Genomic DNA, 15,012 nt, shown 5'->3' on the forward strand with positions numbered 1-15,012 from the left:
TATGGCTTCCCGTAGAATCACAACAACCTCTGACTAGTGAGTACTACGGCTTCCCATAGCATCACAACAACCTCTGACTAGTGAGTACTACGGCTTCCTATAGCATCACAACAACCTATGACTAGTGAGTACTACGGATTCCCGTAGCATCACAACAACCTCTGACTAGTGAGTAGTACGGCTTCCTGTAGCATTACAACAACCTCTGATTAGTGAGTACTATGGCTTCCCGTAGCATCACAACAACCTCTGACTAGTGAGTACTACAGCTTCCCGTAGCATCACAACAACCTCTGACTAGTGAGTACTATGGCTTCCCGTAGCATCACAACAACCTCTAACTGACTCACACACTCCGCGGACCAATCATATATAGGTGCTTGCACTTACCCAAATTATGCATCACTATATCTGGCGGCAAATGCCATAATAAAACATCCTTCTCTGCTGTAATTCCATATTCTTGGACAATCTCACTTTCTGTCGTTAACCGAAAGGACTCCCACTGGAATCATAGATGCTTGACCTACCACCTGCCATCTCCATTCAAGACTCAAAATTATCCGAAATTCAATGCATTAAATTCAGATGCCTCGATACACCATCATAAAACCTCACGACATCTCGTCTCATCCACGGATCTTCCTGATCCACAACCTGAAATTGGTTGTCTAATCTTCCGCCCTTCCTAGGCTAAATAATAGCCCCAATATTGAACCATAATTTTGTTGGATTAGTGTCTAAGCCTGTAACCATATTTGGTAAGTACTTGACCCGGTTGTGCATGGTCCTTTTGGGTTGCCTTCACCAAAGCAACTTGACTGGAGAAATAAATACAGAAAGAGGTTATTATGATTTATTAATATATTATAAGAATAATATATTAAAGGATAAATCATATTTGTTTAATTAATATTGGTCAATAATTAATTAAGAATTAATTTTGTGATCAAGTGTAATTAATTAAACTAGAGGGGCTGAATTGTAATCAAGGGATAAAATATCCTTGAAATCGTCCAAAGGTCTAAAGGATAAAGGATAAGGGTTTTTCAAGGCTTATCTTATGATTACTTGGTGGGCAAGCAACTAGATAAGGATAAGGACTGAAACCCTAATCTCAACCCTATATAAAGACCCCTAAGGCATAAGAAATCGTCCACTTGATCCCTAGGGTATCTAGATCCGATTTCTACCTTCTCCCCTTCTCTCTCTATAGCCTTTCCAATTGCTTGTGGTGTTTGTGAGCCATTAGAAGCACTACACTTGTGGTGCTTGCTTTCAAGACTTAGGGTTTGAAGGTTTAAGTTGTTATTGCAATATAACAACAAGAGGTATGTGATCTAACCTTCTATGTGAATTTCGAAAATAGTAGACTACATTGGGGTTTTATTCATGTGTTCATAATGTTGTGTATCTAATAGTGAAAACATAGATCCAAATCTAGGGTTGCATGCATACATAGGATTGTTTGTATAAAACATATCAGTGATATCAGAGCCTTTGGTTAACTTGTTTTCAATTAGTATGATACAATTGTATGAACTTGACAAATTAGGGTTTATAGCCAATAAACCTAGGAGGCAAGAAATTTAGAGATTAGGGTTTCCTAAACCTAATTTGCGAAAATTGTGAAAGGGTTTTTTAAATCCTTTCCTTTAGTCCAAGATTTCGAAATCTAGGGTTTGCAAACCCTAGGATTTCGAGATTAGCCTCCTTCCCCAAGATAAGATCCTAAATTTTAGGGATTTGGATAATCCCATATCTTGTAATTATCTTTTAATGGTTAAATATGGTAATTAAAGATTTTGAATTATCCCCTCCCATTATTTTCGAAATTTAGAGGGATAAAAGGGATTAGGATAAGTTAATTGTTTAAATGGTAATTATCATCTAAGATTTAATAATGCATTATGATTTAATAATTTAAATTAATAGTTTAATTTGTGATAATTATTAAATCAAGAGTTCTAAATGGTATTAAATTTCAAAAATTTTAAATTGAAGATTAAAACCCTAGTATTTTGAAATGTTTAAAATACACCCTATACTATTATATTATTACAAGCTTAATGAATATATATATATATATATATATATATATATATATATGTGTATAATTAAAATGCTAGTCTTACTATTAGTAGGCCTCATTCACGAAGCCGGTCTATAAGGTGGGTATAAGGTTGCTGACTATAAAATAGCGCTTAATGGGTGTACACTCACACCCACCGATTGCTTAACTGGTGGAGGGTCGTTAGCCGAACGGGTAGGATAGGGCAATCCTCTCTTCATTAATAAGTATAATGAATCTATATAAAGTAACTAAACATTTTTTCAAATTCCCAATCCTAGTTACTTTAGGCAAAAGTGAAATTGATGCAATCCAAAGAAATTACACTTTGCACCCAAGCTAAGAAGTTAGTGGAGCGTTTGTGGTTTACCGACACACTAATTGGTTCTAAGCAAAGGTGGCAAAGGGTGATTCACTGTTTGTCATAGTTCGATGGAGCGTGTGTGGTTTACAGGCACATCGAATAGGTGATTGTAACAATGAATGCACCATGTAGATTTGCATGGTTATTCACACCCACTTTGTGATCCTCGGCATCCCAGTGACAAACTAGAGGGGCATATCGAGATTTAAACATGCCATTGAAAAGTTCAATGAATCTCCAAGAAAATCTTGGAATTCTCAAAAACATTTAAAACTTAAGCTTATGTTTTTCATGGTGAAGAATTAGTGAATCGTCATTGACTTACCTCCAAATTATTTGCATGTTGGATTACGACATCCCTTTTCTAATGTCTAAATAATGTTGTTGGGTCCTAGCCCTAAATTTTCATTTTGGGTGTTAATTTGGGACTTAATTCTAATCAAACTTTGTTCCTTTCTATTTGTAGATGTCTAACGCAAACAATGTTGCTGCTAGCTCATTCACACTAATGAGCCTTTGTCAAAAAGTGACTCTCGATGGATCGAACTTTAGCGAATGGATAAGATACATTCACACCATCACGCGTTACGAGGACAAAGAGTATGTTCTCGATGAGAAGCTCGAGAAGATCAATCCAAAAACTGCTACTCCCGAAGAAATGGTTGTCTTTGAGACACGTGAGCGTGATGCAACGAAAGTTCGTTGCATCATGATAGCCACAATGAACTTCGAATTCCAAAAGTCCTATGAGGACATGTATCCTTAAGAGATGCATATAGACTTGATGGAGAGATATCACCAAAGCGCGAGGCAAGAGTGCTATGAGATCATAACGAACATGATCACTGCTAAAATTGGAAGTGGAGAGTCTCTAATCATGCACTTGCAAAAGATGAAAAGGTATGTTGATCGTCTTCGCAAGTTGAATGTCAACTTTAGGGAAGATTTGGCTATCGACATCGTTCTTCACTCCTTCCCTCATGCTACAACCAATTTAGGATGACCTACCACATGAACAAGGAAGAGGTCACCCTAAGCAAACTCCAAGGGATCCTAAGAACTGCTGAGAGCATCCTAAAGGACAAGTCTGTTGCACCAACTCCCAATCCATCCGTTGCTCCTTGTTTTGGCTATAGGGCAGGGAAGGGACAAGAAGAGGAAGGCTCCGTCAAAGAGCCACCGGAAGGGAAAGTCCCAAGATGGTTCCTTTTCTAGTGGGACCAAGGTTGATCTTGCTAAGCCCAACCCTAACCCAAAGGAGGCAGAGTGCCATCATTGCCACAAAATAGGGCATTGGAAGAGAAGCTGCCCAGAATATCTTCAAGCCATCAAAGATGGAAAGATCAAGCCATCTTTTGCAGGTATATACACAATTAAATCTAATGATTCATCTCATGCTATTTCTTGGGTTCTTGATACAGGATGTGGTTACCATATTTGTTCTGATTTGCAGGGACTAGGAAGAAATAGGGATGTGGAGCTTGGAAGAATAAATCTAATCATGGGGAACATCAGAACGTCGGCTGTTACCAAGATTGGAGTGTATTCTTTAGTGCTTAGTAATGGATTGAATTTAGATTTAAATAATTGTTGCTACTCGCTAGATATGGCAAGAAACATCATTTCTTTTCATGGTTTATTTAGACAAGGATTTAGATATTCGTTTAATAAAGAGAATGGTTCGATTTATGCTTATCTAAATGGTGTTTTATATTTTGAAGCAATGCCTTGTAATGGAATTGATGAAACTGTTAGGGTTGTAGATAACTTAGGAAATGATGTGTTGTGTATGGATTCTTCCAATAGTATGGATAAAGCATCTTAGTGGCATTGTCGTCTTGGACATGTCAAAAAGAAGCGCATAGCCCAACTCCAAAAGGATGGAGTGTTGGAGTCATTCGACCTTAGGGAAGATGACACATGCGAATCTTGTTTACTTGGAAAGATGACCAAGTCACCCTTCACTGGCACTTGTGAGAGGGGTGAGGGTTTATTGGATCTCATACACACCGACGTGGGTGGGCCCTTTAGATCCACCATAAAGGATGGGAACCGCTTCTATGTAACTTTCACCGATGATTATAGTAGATATGGATATATTTACTTAATCAAGCATAAGTCAGAAACGTTTGAAAAGTTCAGAGATTTCAAGCATGAAGTGGAGAATCAATTGGTTAGGAAATTCAAGATGCTTCGATCTGATCGAGGAGGAGATTACCTAAGTCTTGAATTCCACGACTATCTCAAGGAATTCAGAATAGTTTCGCAATTGACGCCACCTAGGAGACCGCAGTTGAATGGTGTGGCAGAAAGGCGTAATCGAACCTTGTTAGACATGGTCCGTTCTATGATGAGTCGTGCTTCACTACCTATCTCATTCTGGGAGTATGCCTTAGAGACTGCCGCCCATATCCTTAACCGAGTCCCTACAAAGAAGGTTGCCAAAACACCTCACGAGATGTGGACAGGGAAAGCTCCCTCGTTGGCACATATCAAGGTTTGGGGTTGTGAGGTCTTCGTAAGACGAGAGACTCACGAAAAGCTCGAACCTCGTAGTGAGCAATGTATTTTCATTGGCTCCCCACATAGATCCTTTGGATATCTCTTCTATAGACCGAGTGACAATGTTGTCTTTGTTGCGAGGAGAGGGTTTTTCCGAGAGCGAGAACTCATAAGCCAAGGAGACAGTGGGAGGCAAATCGATCTTGAAGAGATTCGAGAATCGAGCGATGAAGGAACCTCTACTGCTGGCGCTCAACCTGAGGAGGAAACTCCATTTGAACCAATTGACGAGTCCTTACCTCTTAGACGCTCCGAAAGAGTTAGAGTTCAACCCCAGTTTTATGTTTTTCATATTACTACCGAAGGGGACATGTATATTAGTGATGGTACACTAATAAATCTAGATGAACCTAATAGCTATAAGGAAGCCATGGCAGGCCCAGAGTGTGCAAAATGGAAAGAGGCAATGGACTGCGAGATTCAGTCCATGTATGACAACTAAGTTTGGAATTTGGTTGACAATGTGCCCGGACGTAAGACAGTTGGGTGCAAATGGATCTTCAAGAAGAAGACCGACGTGGATCGGAATGTGCACACGTATAAGGCACGACTGATGGCGAAGGGCTTTAATCAAACTCCAGGAGTTGACTATGATGAGACCTTCTCACCAGTTGCTATGATAAAATCTATTAGGTTGATGCTAGCCATTGCTGCATTTCATGATTATGAGAAATGGCAGATGGATGTCAAGACCGCTTTCCTTAATGGGATGTTGGCTGAGGATGTTTACATGGCTCAGCCAGAGGGTTTTGTCGATCTGAATCATCCCAATAGAGTGTGCAAGCTTGAGAAGTCCATTTATGGACTTAAGCAAGCGTCTCGCAGATGGAATCTTTGCTTCGATGAGAAAGTCAAAGAGTTTGGATTTGTACGAAGTGAAGATGAATCATGTATATATGTCAAGGCCAGTGGGAGTATAGTTAGCTTCCTCGTTTTGTATGTCGATGATATACTACTCGTAGGAAATGACATCCCGACTCTGCAAGAGGTTAAGTCCTAGCTCGGGAAGTGCCTCTCTATGAAGGACCTCGGAGAGGCTTCCTATATTTTGGGGATAAGGATAGTGAGAGAACGAAGTAAAAGACTAATAGGACTTAGTCAGAATACTTACTTGGATAAAGTACTAAAACGTTTTAGTATGGAAAACTCGAAGAAGGGAGAACTACCGATACAGAGTAATGCCAAGTTGCGTAAGACTCAAAGTCCGAGTACCGAAGCCGAGATAGCAGAGATGAGCCGAGTACCTTACGCTACCGGAGTTGGCTCGATCATGTATGCTATGACTTGTACTCGCCCTGATGTGGCCTTTGCTTTGAGCATGGTCAGTAGATATCAAGGGAACCGGGGCAAAGCTCATTGGATTATGGTCAAGAGTATACTTAAGTACCTTCGGAGGACCAAGGAATGGTTCTTAGTCCTCGGAGGGAGTGATGACTTAAAGGTGCGAGGGTATAGTGAAACCAGCTTCCAGACCGACAAGGACAACTACCGTTCGCTGTCAGGCTGGGTCTTTACCCTAAATAAAGGAGCAGTGACTTGGAAAAGTTCCAAACAAGAAACCGTAGTTGATTCAACGTGCGAATCAGATCACATTGCAGCGAGCGAAGCGTCAAAGGAGGCGATATGGTTGAAGAACTTCATTGGTGACCTTGGAGTTGTGCCTGCCATAAAGGATCCTATGGAAATTTTTTGTGATAGTGAAGGAGCGGTTTCCTTGACCAAGGAACCGAGGGATCATGGTAGATCTCGGCATATCGACAGAAAGTATCACATTATTAGACATCGAGTAGAACAAGGACACCTCGTGGTTAAGAGGATATCATCAGAAGATAACCCAACAGATCCACTTACGAAGTGACTGAGTAGGGTTAAGCACTTGCAACATGCTAGGAGCATTGGTCTGAAGGATGATATTAGTTTAGATTAGATAGTTTTAGAAACATGTAATAGATAAATGTAATTGACATTTGGTGATTAAATAAAGGAGTATTATTTATACGTAAGGCTATTGTCTTATGTTAATTGTTTAACTATTGCTTCATTTTGCATGTTTTGACTTCCTGAATAATTGAGTTATTAAGAATAATCGAATTATTCCAATGGTCCACAATCGTTCATATGTTGGAAGTAGGTATGAATGAAGATTGTCATGAATTGGTGTGTAGAGTGTCTAAAAGGTATTAGACATAGCAAAGGTTTGCTGCAACGTTCATGAGTGCTTATGAACAAGTTTTGAGCATTAGAATAAACCCGCGCTTGCTGGAGTCACTTTATGGAATGTGACAAAAGTGATCGCAAGACGATAATATCATATGGTCTTAAAACCAAGATATATGGTTTATTGTTTATTAATTGGTTGTGCATTGACCCGGTTGTGCATGGTCCTTTTGGGTTGCCTTCACCAAAGCAACTTGACTGGAGAAATAAAGAGAGAGAGAGGTTATTATGATTTATTAATATATTATATGAATAGAATATATTAAAGGAGAAATCATATTTGTTTAATTACTATTGGTCAATAGTTAATTAAGAATTAATTTTGTGTCAAGTGTAATTAATTAAACTAGAGGGGCTGATTTGTAATTATGTGATAGTTGCAAAATAGGGCAATGGTTATCCTTATTGTAGGATGGACGAATTCAAGGGATAAGATATCCTTGAAATCGTCCAATGGTCTAAAGGATAAAGGATAAGGGTTTTTCAAGGCTTATCTTATGATTACTTGGTGGGCAAGCAACTAGATAAGGATAAGGACTGAAACCCTAATCTCAACCCTATATAAAGACCCCTAAGGCATAAGAAATCGTCCACTTGATACCTAGGGTATCTAGATCCGACTTCTACCTTCTCCCCTTCTCTCTCTATAGCCTCTCCAATTGCTTGCGGTGTTTGTGAGCCATTAGAGGCACTACACTTGTGGTGCTTGCTTTCAAGACTTAGGGTTTGAAGGTTTATGTTGTTATAGCAATATAACAACAAGAGGTATGACAAATACATGGAACATGGTCTTGCTTATTGTCCAGCATTTGTTTCCTGATTTCCGATTTGTTTGACAAAGAACTTAATTGAACACAACAACTTAGTTCTGACCGGGCCCAGTACATAGGTCAAAACAAAATTATCGAGGGGCCCAGATATCAGCTTCTAATCCAAGAAGGAACAGATAAACTTCGACTCATATGTTTTCTCTACTACTTGTTGAATTACACACAAATTTACATTTTATAACATCAAGTTACCAATGCGTTTTTGTACAATCAATGCATAACCAACTCATAGGCAACAAATCATATCTCTAGGTTTGAAGACCTATATGATATTACCGTCTCACGATCACTCGAGATAAATTCCATGAAGTGATACAAGTGAGTGTGGGTTGAATCCAATACTCAGAACGTATGAGCACTCATGAGTGTTGTAGCCCCACTTTGTCTAACATCTTAGACCTCTACAAGCCAACCCATGATAGTCTTGATTCATATCTACTTCCAACATATGACTGACTGTGGAGAGTTTGAATAATATGATATAAACCATAACATAATTATTCTAGAAGTCAAAACATGCAAAAAGAAATAATAGTAAACGATTGACAAGTGATAGCAACACTTTACTCATAAATAACAGCTTTTATTTATCATCAAATGTCAATTACATTTTACAAATTTCAAGATTATCTAACTACTAAAACTAATATCATCCTTCGGCCCTATGCTCCGAGCATTCTGGAGATGCTTAGCCCGAGTAAGTCCCTTCGTGAGGGGATTTGCTGGGTTCTCATCCGATGATACCCTCTTTGCCATGAGGATTCCTTCTTCTATTCGATGTCTGATGAAGTGATATTTTCTGTCAATGTGTCTGCATCTCCCATGATCTCTTGGTTCCTTGGCTAAGGCAACCGCACTATTGCTGTCATAGAAAATCTCCATTAGCTCCTTTATAGATGGTACAACTCCAAGGTCTCCGATGAAGTTCTTTAGCCATATAGCCTCCTTTGTTGCCTCGCTTGCTGCTATATACTATGATTCACAAGTGGAACCAGCCACTGTCTCCTGCTTGGAACTTTTCCAAGTAATTGCCCCTCCGTTTAGGGTAAAGAGCCAGCCCGACTGAGAGCGGAAATTATCCCTGCCAGTCTAGAAGCTAGCATCACTGTACCCTCCAACTCCCAAGTCATCACTCCCACCAAGGGTAAGGTCCCAGTCCTTAGTCCTCCGTAGGTACTTGAGGATATTCTTTACCGCAGTCGAGTGTTCCTTGCCAGGGTTCCCCTGATACCTGCTAACCATGCTCAAAGCAAAGGCTACATCAGGTCGAGTACACTGTTGGATAAGGTGTCTAAGTCCATAACTTATTTGGTATATACTTGACCCGACCGGCATGGTCCATTTGGGTTGCATCTCATCCAAACTATTATGGATAATTTTATGAGAGTTATACACATATGTTTATTAATATATTATGAGTTATAATATATTAATATGAAGTTACGTTATTTAATTAGTTTTAGTCTTAAATTAATTATGGATTAATTTAGAGATTAAAAGGAATACTAATTAAATTATGGGCTATTTGTTTTATATAGTGTGGGCTAATACTCATTTGTTAATGGGCTAGGCTTATGTGGAAGTCCATGGATGATCCATGGAGCTTTTAACCCATGGATCCTTGGAATAGGAAAAGACATGGGTTATTAGGGTTTCACCCTAACCATGCATACTATATAAGCATGCTTATGGAGCATGAAAGAGAGCCTAAGATAGCCTAAGAGAAAGCTAGTGTTCTAGTGTGTGTGTGCATGTGTGTGGCCGAAAATACAAGAGTGTGTATACTCTCTCAAAGTTTTCCAAGAGTTTGTGGTGTTTGTGATTCCATTTGAGGCATTCACACTATTGGTGCTTGGCCCTCAAACTCCTAAGAACCCAACACAACAAAGGTATGTAATCTCTTCTAACTCTTTTATGTTGAAATGTTCCCCATGCCATGTTAGATAGGTTATAAACCTTGGAAAATTATTATTTTGCATGTATTTAGACAAACATAGATCCAAGGTTTATTAGGGTTGCATGCACACTTAGGAAGTGTTAGATTGCTCAAAACCCTACAGTGGTATCAGAGCCTAGGCTTGCTTGTTTGATACTTGATGCAAAATAGTGAAAAAAGTCGAAATCGTTGCTGTCTGCATGCTAGACTCGCCGAGTCCATTGGGGGGACTCGCCGAGTCCAAGGCAAACTTCAACCTACTCGACGAGTCCGTTCGTGCACTCGGCGAGTAGGATCGAAAGAATGCAGAATCTCGACTTTTGCTGCTGGAAATGGACTGGAAACATTACCCTAAATTGTTTTGGTGTTGTAAAACTTATTTTAGTTGGTGTAATGGTTGTTCTAATCCATTTACAATAGCATATATCAAAAATCCATGATTTTATGTGTTCATATAATTCTTGAATTTTTGATGATCATGTTCATGTTCTTATGAATTTAGAAAATGATAGGAATTATTTGCTGAATTGTTTAGAATTAATTCTTAATCATTTATGTGTTTTAATGGAGTCCATAATTTGTCCTCAAGTTATGGATTACCAAAGGTCACTTTCATTTAACACACACTTAAAACACATAAGTTACATGAAAATGAAGAGTCTTCATTTTTATGAACCTTTAATTCATAAGTTATGAAATGAAGAGTTTTGCAAAGTTACAAAACTTGTCCTCAAGTTTTGGAATTTGTAAAGTTTCACACACTTTAATAAACTTTAATTCCAAACCTTAGAGTTTTAATAGTTAAAATTCAACCCTTATACTATTTATAACATTAATGGTTAATTATTATATATATGTATAAGAATAAGTCGTTTTACCGTTAGTAGGCCTCATTCACGAAGCCGGTCTATAAGGTGGGTATAAGGTTGTTGCCTATAAAATGGCGACTTAATGGGTGTATACTCTCACCCACCGCTTGCTTGATCGGTGGAGGGTCGTTAGCCGAACGGGTAGAACAACGACTTTAAATCCTCATTAAAAGTATAATGAATATTATAAAATAACTAAACTCTTTTAATTCCCAATCTTAGTTATTTTAGGAAAATGTGAACATGGTGCTAATCCATGGAATTCACACTTTGTACCTTACCAAGTCGTTAGTGGAGCGTGTGTGGTTAACCGGCACACTAATTAGACTAGTAAGGATCACGAAGGGTAACTTAATGTTGTCATAGATCAATGGAGCGTGTGTGGTTAACCGGCACATTGATTAGGTGATAATATTAGGAGTACCAAGTGAGTTAGCATGGTTATTCACACCTTGTTTTGTGATCCTCGGCATCCCAGTCACAAAACTTGAAGGGCACAATCGAGATTGAAACATGCCATTGAAAAGTTCAATGAATCTCAAAAGAATCTAGGAATTTCAAATCCAATTAAACCTAATTAATCATTTCGTTTTCATGGTGGAAATTGGTGAATCGTCATTCGCCTACCTTTCAAATATATTATTACTTAGATTACGGCATCCCTCTTCTAAGTGTAATATATTGTGATTGGATCCTAGCCTTAATATTACATTTGGGTGTCTTATTAAGGATCCTAAATATCTAAATCTAAAACTTACTTTCTTCTTTCAGATGTCTTCCAACACTAATGCTTCAGGCTCTAACCCAACTGGTTCTTTCTCTCTCATGAATCTTTGTGGGAGGGTCATCTTTGATGGTTCCAACTTCATGGATTGGATTAGGAACATCAGGATGGTTACTCGTTACGAGGACAAGGAATATGTCCTCGATAAGGAGTTAAAAGAACTTGATGAGTCTACTGCTACTCCTGAGGAGATCGCTGAATTCAGGACTCATGAGAGAGATGCTACTAAGGTGGCATGTATCATGATGGCCACGATGACAGCCGAGCTCCAAAAGTCATATGAAGATTTCTACCCTTTTGAGATGCACCAAGACTTGATGGAAAGGTACCATCAGAGTGCTCGTCAGGAGCGGTATGAAATAATCTCCTCCATAATAACTACCCGCATGAAGGACGGTGAATCCGTCACGGGCCACATGCAAAAGATGCAAAGGTATGTGGACCGTTTGCTGAAGCTGAATGTTAACATCCCCGAGGAGTTAGCAATTGACATCCTTTTGCACTCCTTGCCTTCTTGTTATGATCATTTTCGAATGACATATCATATGAACAAGGAGGAAGTTACCCTCAGCAAGCTTCAAGGACTCTTGAAGACCGCTGAAACCGGTCTTAAGGGTAAAGCGGTTGTTACCTCTACTACTCCTACTCCAACTTCTACCCCTGTTTTAGCTATTGGGCAAGGCAAAGGGAAAAAGAGGAAGCACCCTTCGAAGGGTACCAAGGGAAAGTCTCTTGAAGGCTCCTCATCCAAGACTAAGAACGGTTCTGTCACTCCTTCTGCCATTCCAAAGGATGCTGAATGCTTTTATTGCCATGAAAAGGCACACTGGAAGCGAAACTGCCCTAAGTACTTGCAGGATCTAAAGGATGGGAAAGTGAAACCCACCTATGCAGGTATTTACACTATATTGTCTAATTACTCAACATATTCTAATTCTTGGGTGCTTGATACAGGATGTGGTATTCACATATGTTCTGATTTGCAGGGCCTAAGAAGAAGTGAGGATGTGGAGCACGGGAAGATAAACTTAATCATGGGGAATAGGAAGGCTTCACCTGTTTCCAAGATTGGAGTTTATACTTTGTTGCTTAATAATGGGTTAAAATTAGATTTGAATAAATGTGTATACTCGTCTGAAATGGCGAGGAATATTATTTCTTTTCATGCTTTGTACAAACAAGGTTTTACCTTTTCGTTTGATAATGAATGTGGTGGTATTAATGCTTTCTTTAATAATGTGTTTTATTTTAAAGCATTACCTTGTGATGGCGTGTATGAAACTGTGTCGATTGTAGACAACTTAGGAAATAATGTGTTGTATATTGATTCTTCTACTAGCCTAGATAAAGCATCATTGTGGCATTGTCGTCTTGGACATGTAAACAAGAAACGCATAGACCAACTCCAAAAGAGTGGAGTCTTGGAATCATTTGACCTCAAATCAGATGATAGTTGTGAATCTTGTCTACTTGGAAAAATGACAAAATCACCCTTCACTGGAACTTGTGAGAGGGGTGAAGGTTTGTTGGACCTAATACATACTGATGTATGTGGGCCATTCAAAACCGCCACAAGGGACGCTAATCGGTATTATGTGACTTTTATTGATGATTATAGTAGATATGGGTATGTCTACTTGATCAAACACAAGTCCGAAACCTTTGAAAGGTTTAAGGAATTCAAACAGGAAGTAGAAAATCAATTGGGCAGGAACATTAAGATGCTTCGATCCGATCGAGGTGGTGAGTATCTTAGTACCGAGTTCCTTGACTATCTTAAGGAGTGTGGGATTGTCTCACAATTGACTCCTCCCAGGACACCACAGCTGAATGGTGTAGCTGAGAGGCGTAATCGTACCTTGTTGGACATGGTTCGCTCTATGATGAGTCGAGTTTCGTTACCAATCTCTTTTTGGGGGTATGCCTTAGAGACTGCCGCCCATATCCTTAATCTAGTCCCTACAAAGAAGGTTACCAAAACACCTCATGAGATGTGGACTGGGAAGGTTCCCAATTTGGACCACATCAAAATTTGGGGTTGCGAAGCCTTCGTGAGGCGTGAAACTCATGATAAGCTTGAACCCCGAAGTGAAAGGTGTATTTTCATCGGCTACCCACAGAAATCCTTCGGTTACCTTTTCTACAGACCCAGTGAGAATGTGGTCTTTGTAGCACGAAGAGGGATCTTTCGCGAGAAAGAATTTATAAGCCAAGGAGACAGTGGGAGGCAGATTGATCTTGAAGAAATTCAAGAATCAATTGGTGAAGGAACCTCAGACACTAGCAATCAACCTGAGGAAGAAACTCCTGTTGATCCAGCTGACGAGTCTGTACCTCCGAGACGTTCCACACGGGTTAGGAACACACCTTCGTTTTATTATGGTTTTCATATTACTACGGAAGGTGATACGTTTATTAGTGATAGTACACTAGTAAATTTGGATGAACCTAGCAGTGTTAAGGAAGCCATGGCAGGCCCGGAGTCTGCTAAATGGAAGGAGGCTATGGACAGCGAGATACAGTCCATGTATGACAATCAAGTTTGGAACTTGGTTGACAATGTACCAGGCCGTAAAACAGTCGGGTGCAAATGGATCTTCAAAAAGAAGACCGACATGGAAGGAAAAGTGCATACTTATAAGGCTCGACTGGTTGCGAAGGGTTTTACTCAAACTCAAGGTATTGATTATGATGAAACCTTCTCGCCGGTGGCCAAGATTAAGTCTATTAGGGTTATGTTAGCCATTGCAGCATTTCATGATTATGAAATATGGCAAATGGATGTCAAAACCGCTTTCCTTAATGGAAAGTTGGCTGAGGATGTGTACATGAATCAGCCAGAGGGTTTTGTCAATACAGAGTACCCTAATAGAGTATGCAAGCTTAAGAAATCCATTTATGGATTAAAACAAGCATCTCGTAGCTGGAATCTTTGTTTTGATGAGAAGGTAAAAGAGTTTGGCTTCTTGAGAAGCGAAGATGAGTCTTGCGTGTATGTCAGAGCTAGTGGGAGTATAGTTAGCTTCTTGGTACTGTATGTGGATGACATACTACTCATAGGAAATGACATCCCAACCTTGCAGGAGGTTAAGTCCTGGCTTGGGAAGTGCTTTGCTATGAAGGACCTAGGGGAGGCTACCTATATCCTAGGGATAAGGATATTAAGAGAAAGGAGTAGAAGACTAATTGGACTTAGTCAGAGTATCTACTTGGATAAGGTGTTGAAAAGGTTCAACATGGAGAATTCCAAGAAAGGAGATTTACCGATCCAAAGCAATACCAAACTGAGTAAGACTCAGAGTCCGAGTACAGAGGCTGAGATAGCTGAGATGAGCCAATTACCATATGCTTCCGCAGTTGGCTCGATCATGTATGCTAT

Source organism: Lactuca sativa, chromosome 5 (genome assembly GCF_002870075.4).
Source record: "Lactuca sativa cultivar Salinas chromosome 5, Lsat_Salinas_v11, whole genome shotgun sequence".
Lineage (NCBI taxonomy): Eukaryota > Viridiplantae > Streptophyta > Magnoliopsida > Asterales > Asteraceae > Lactuca > Lactuca sativa.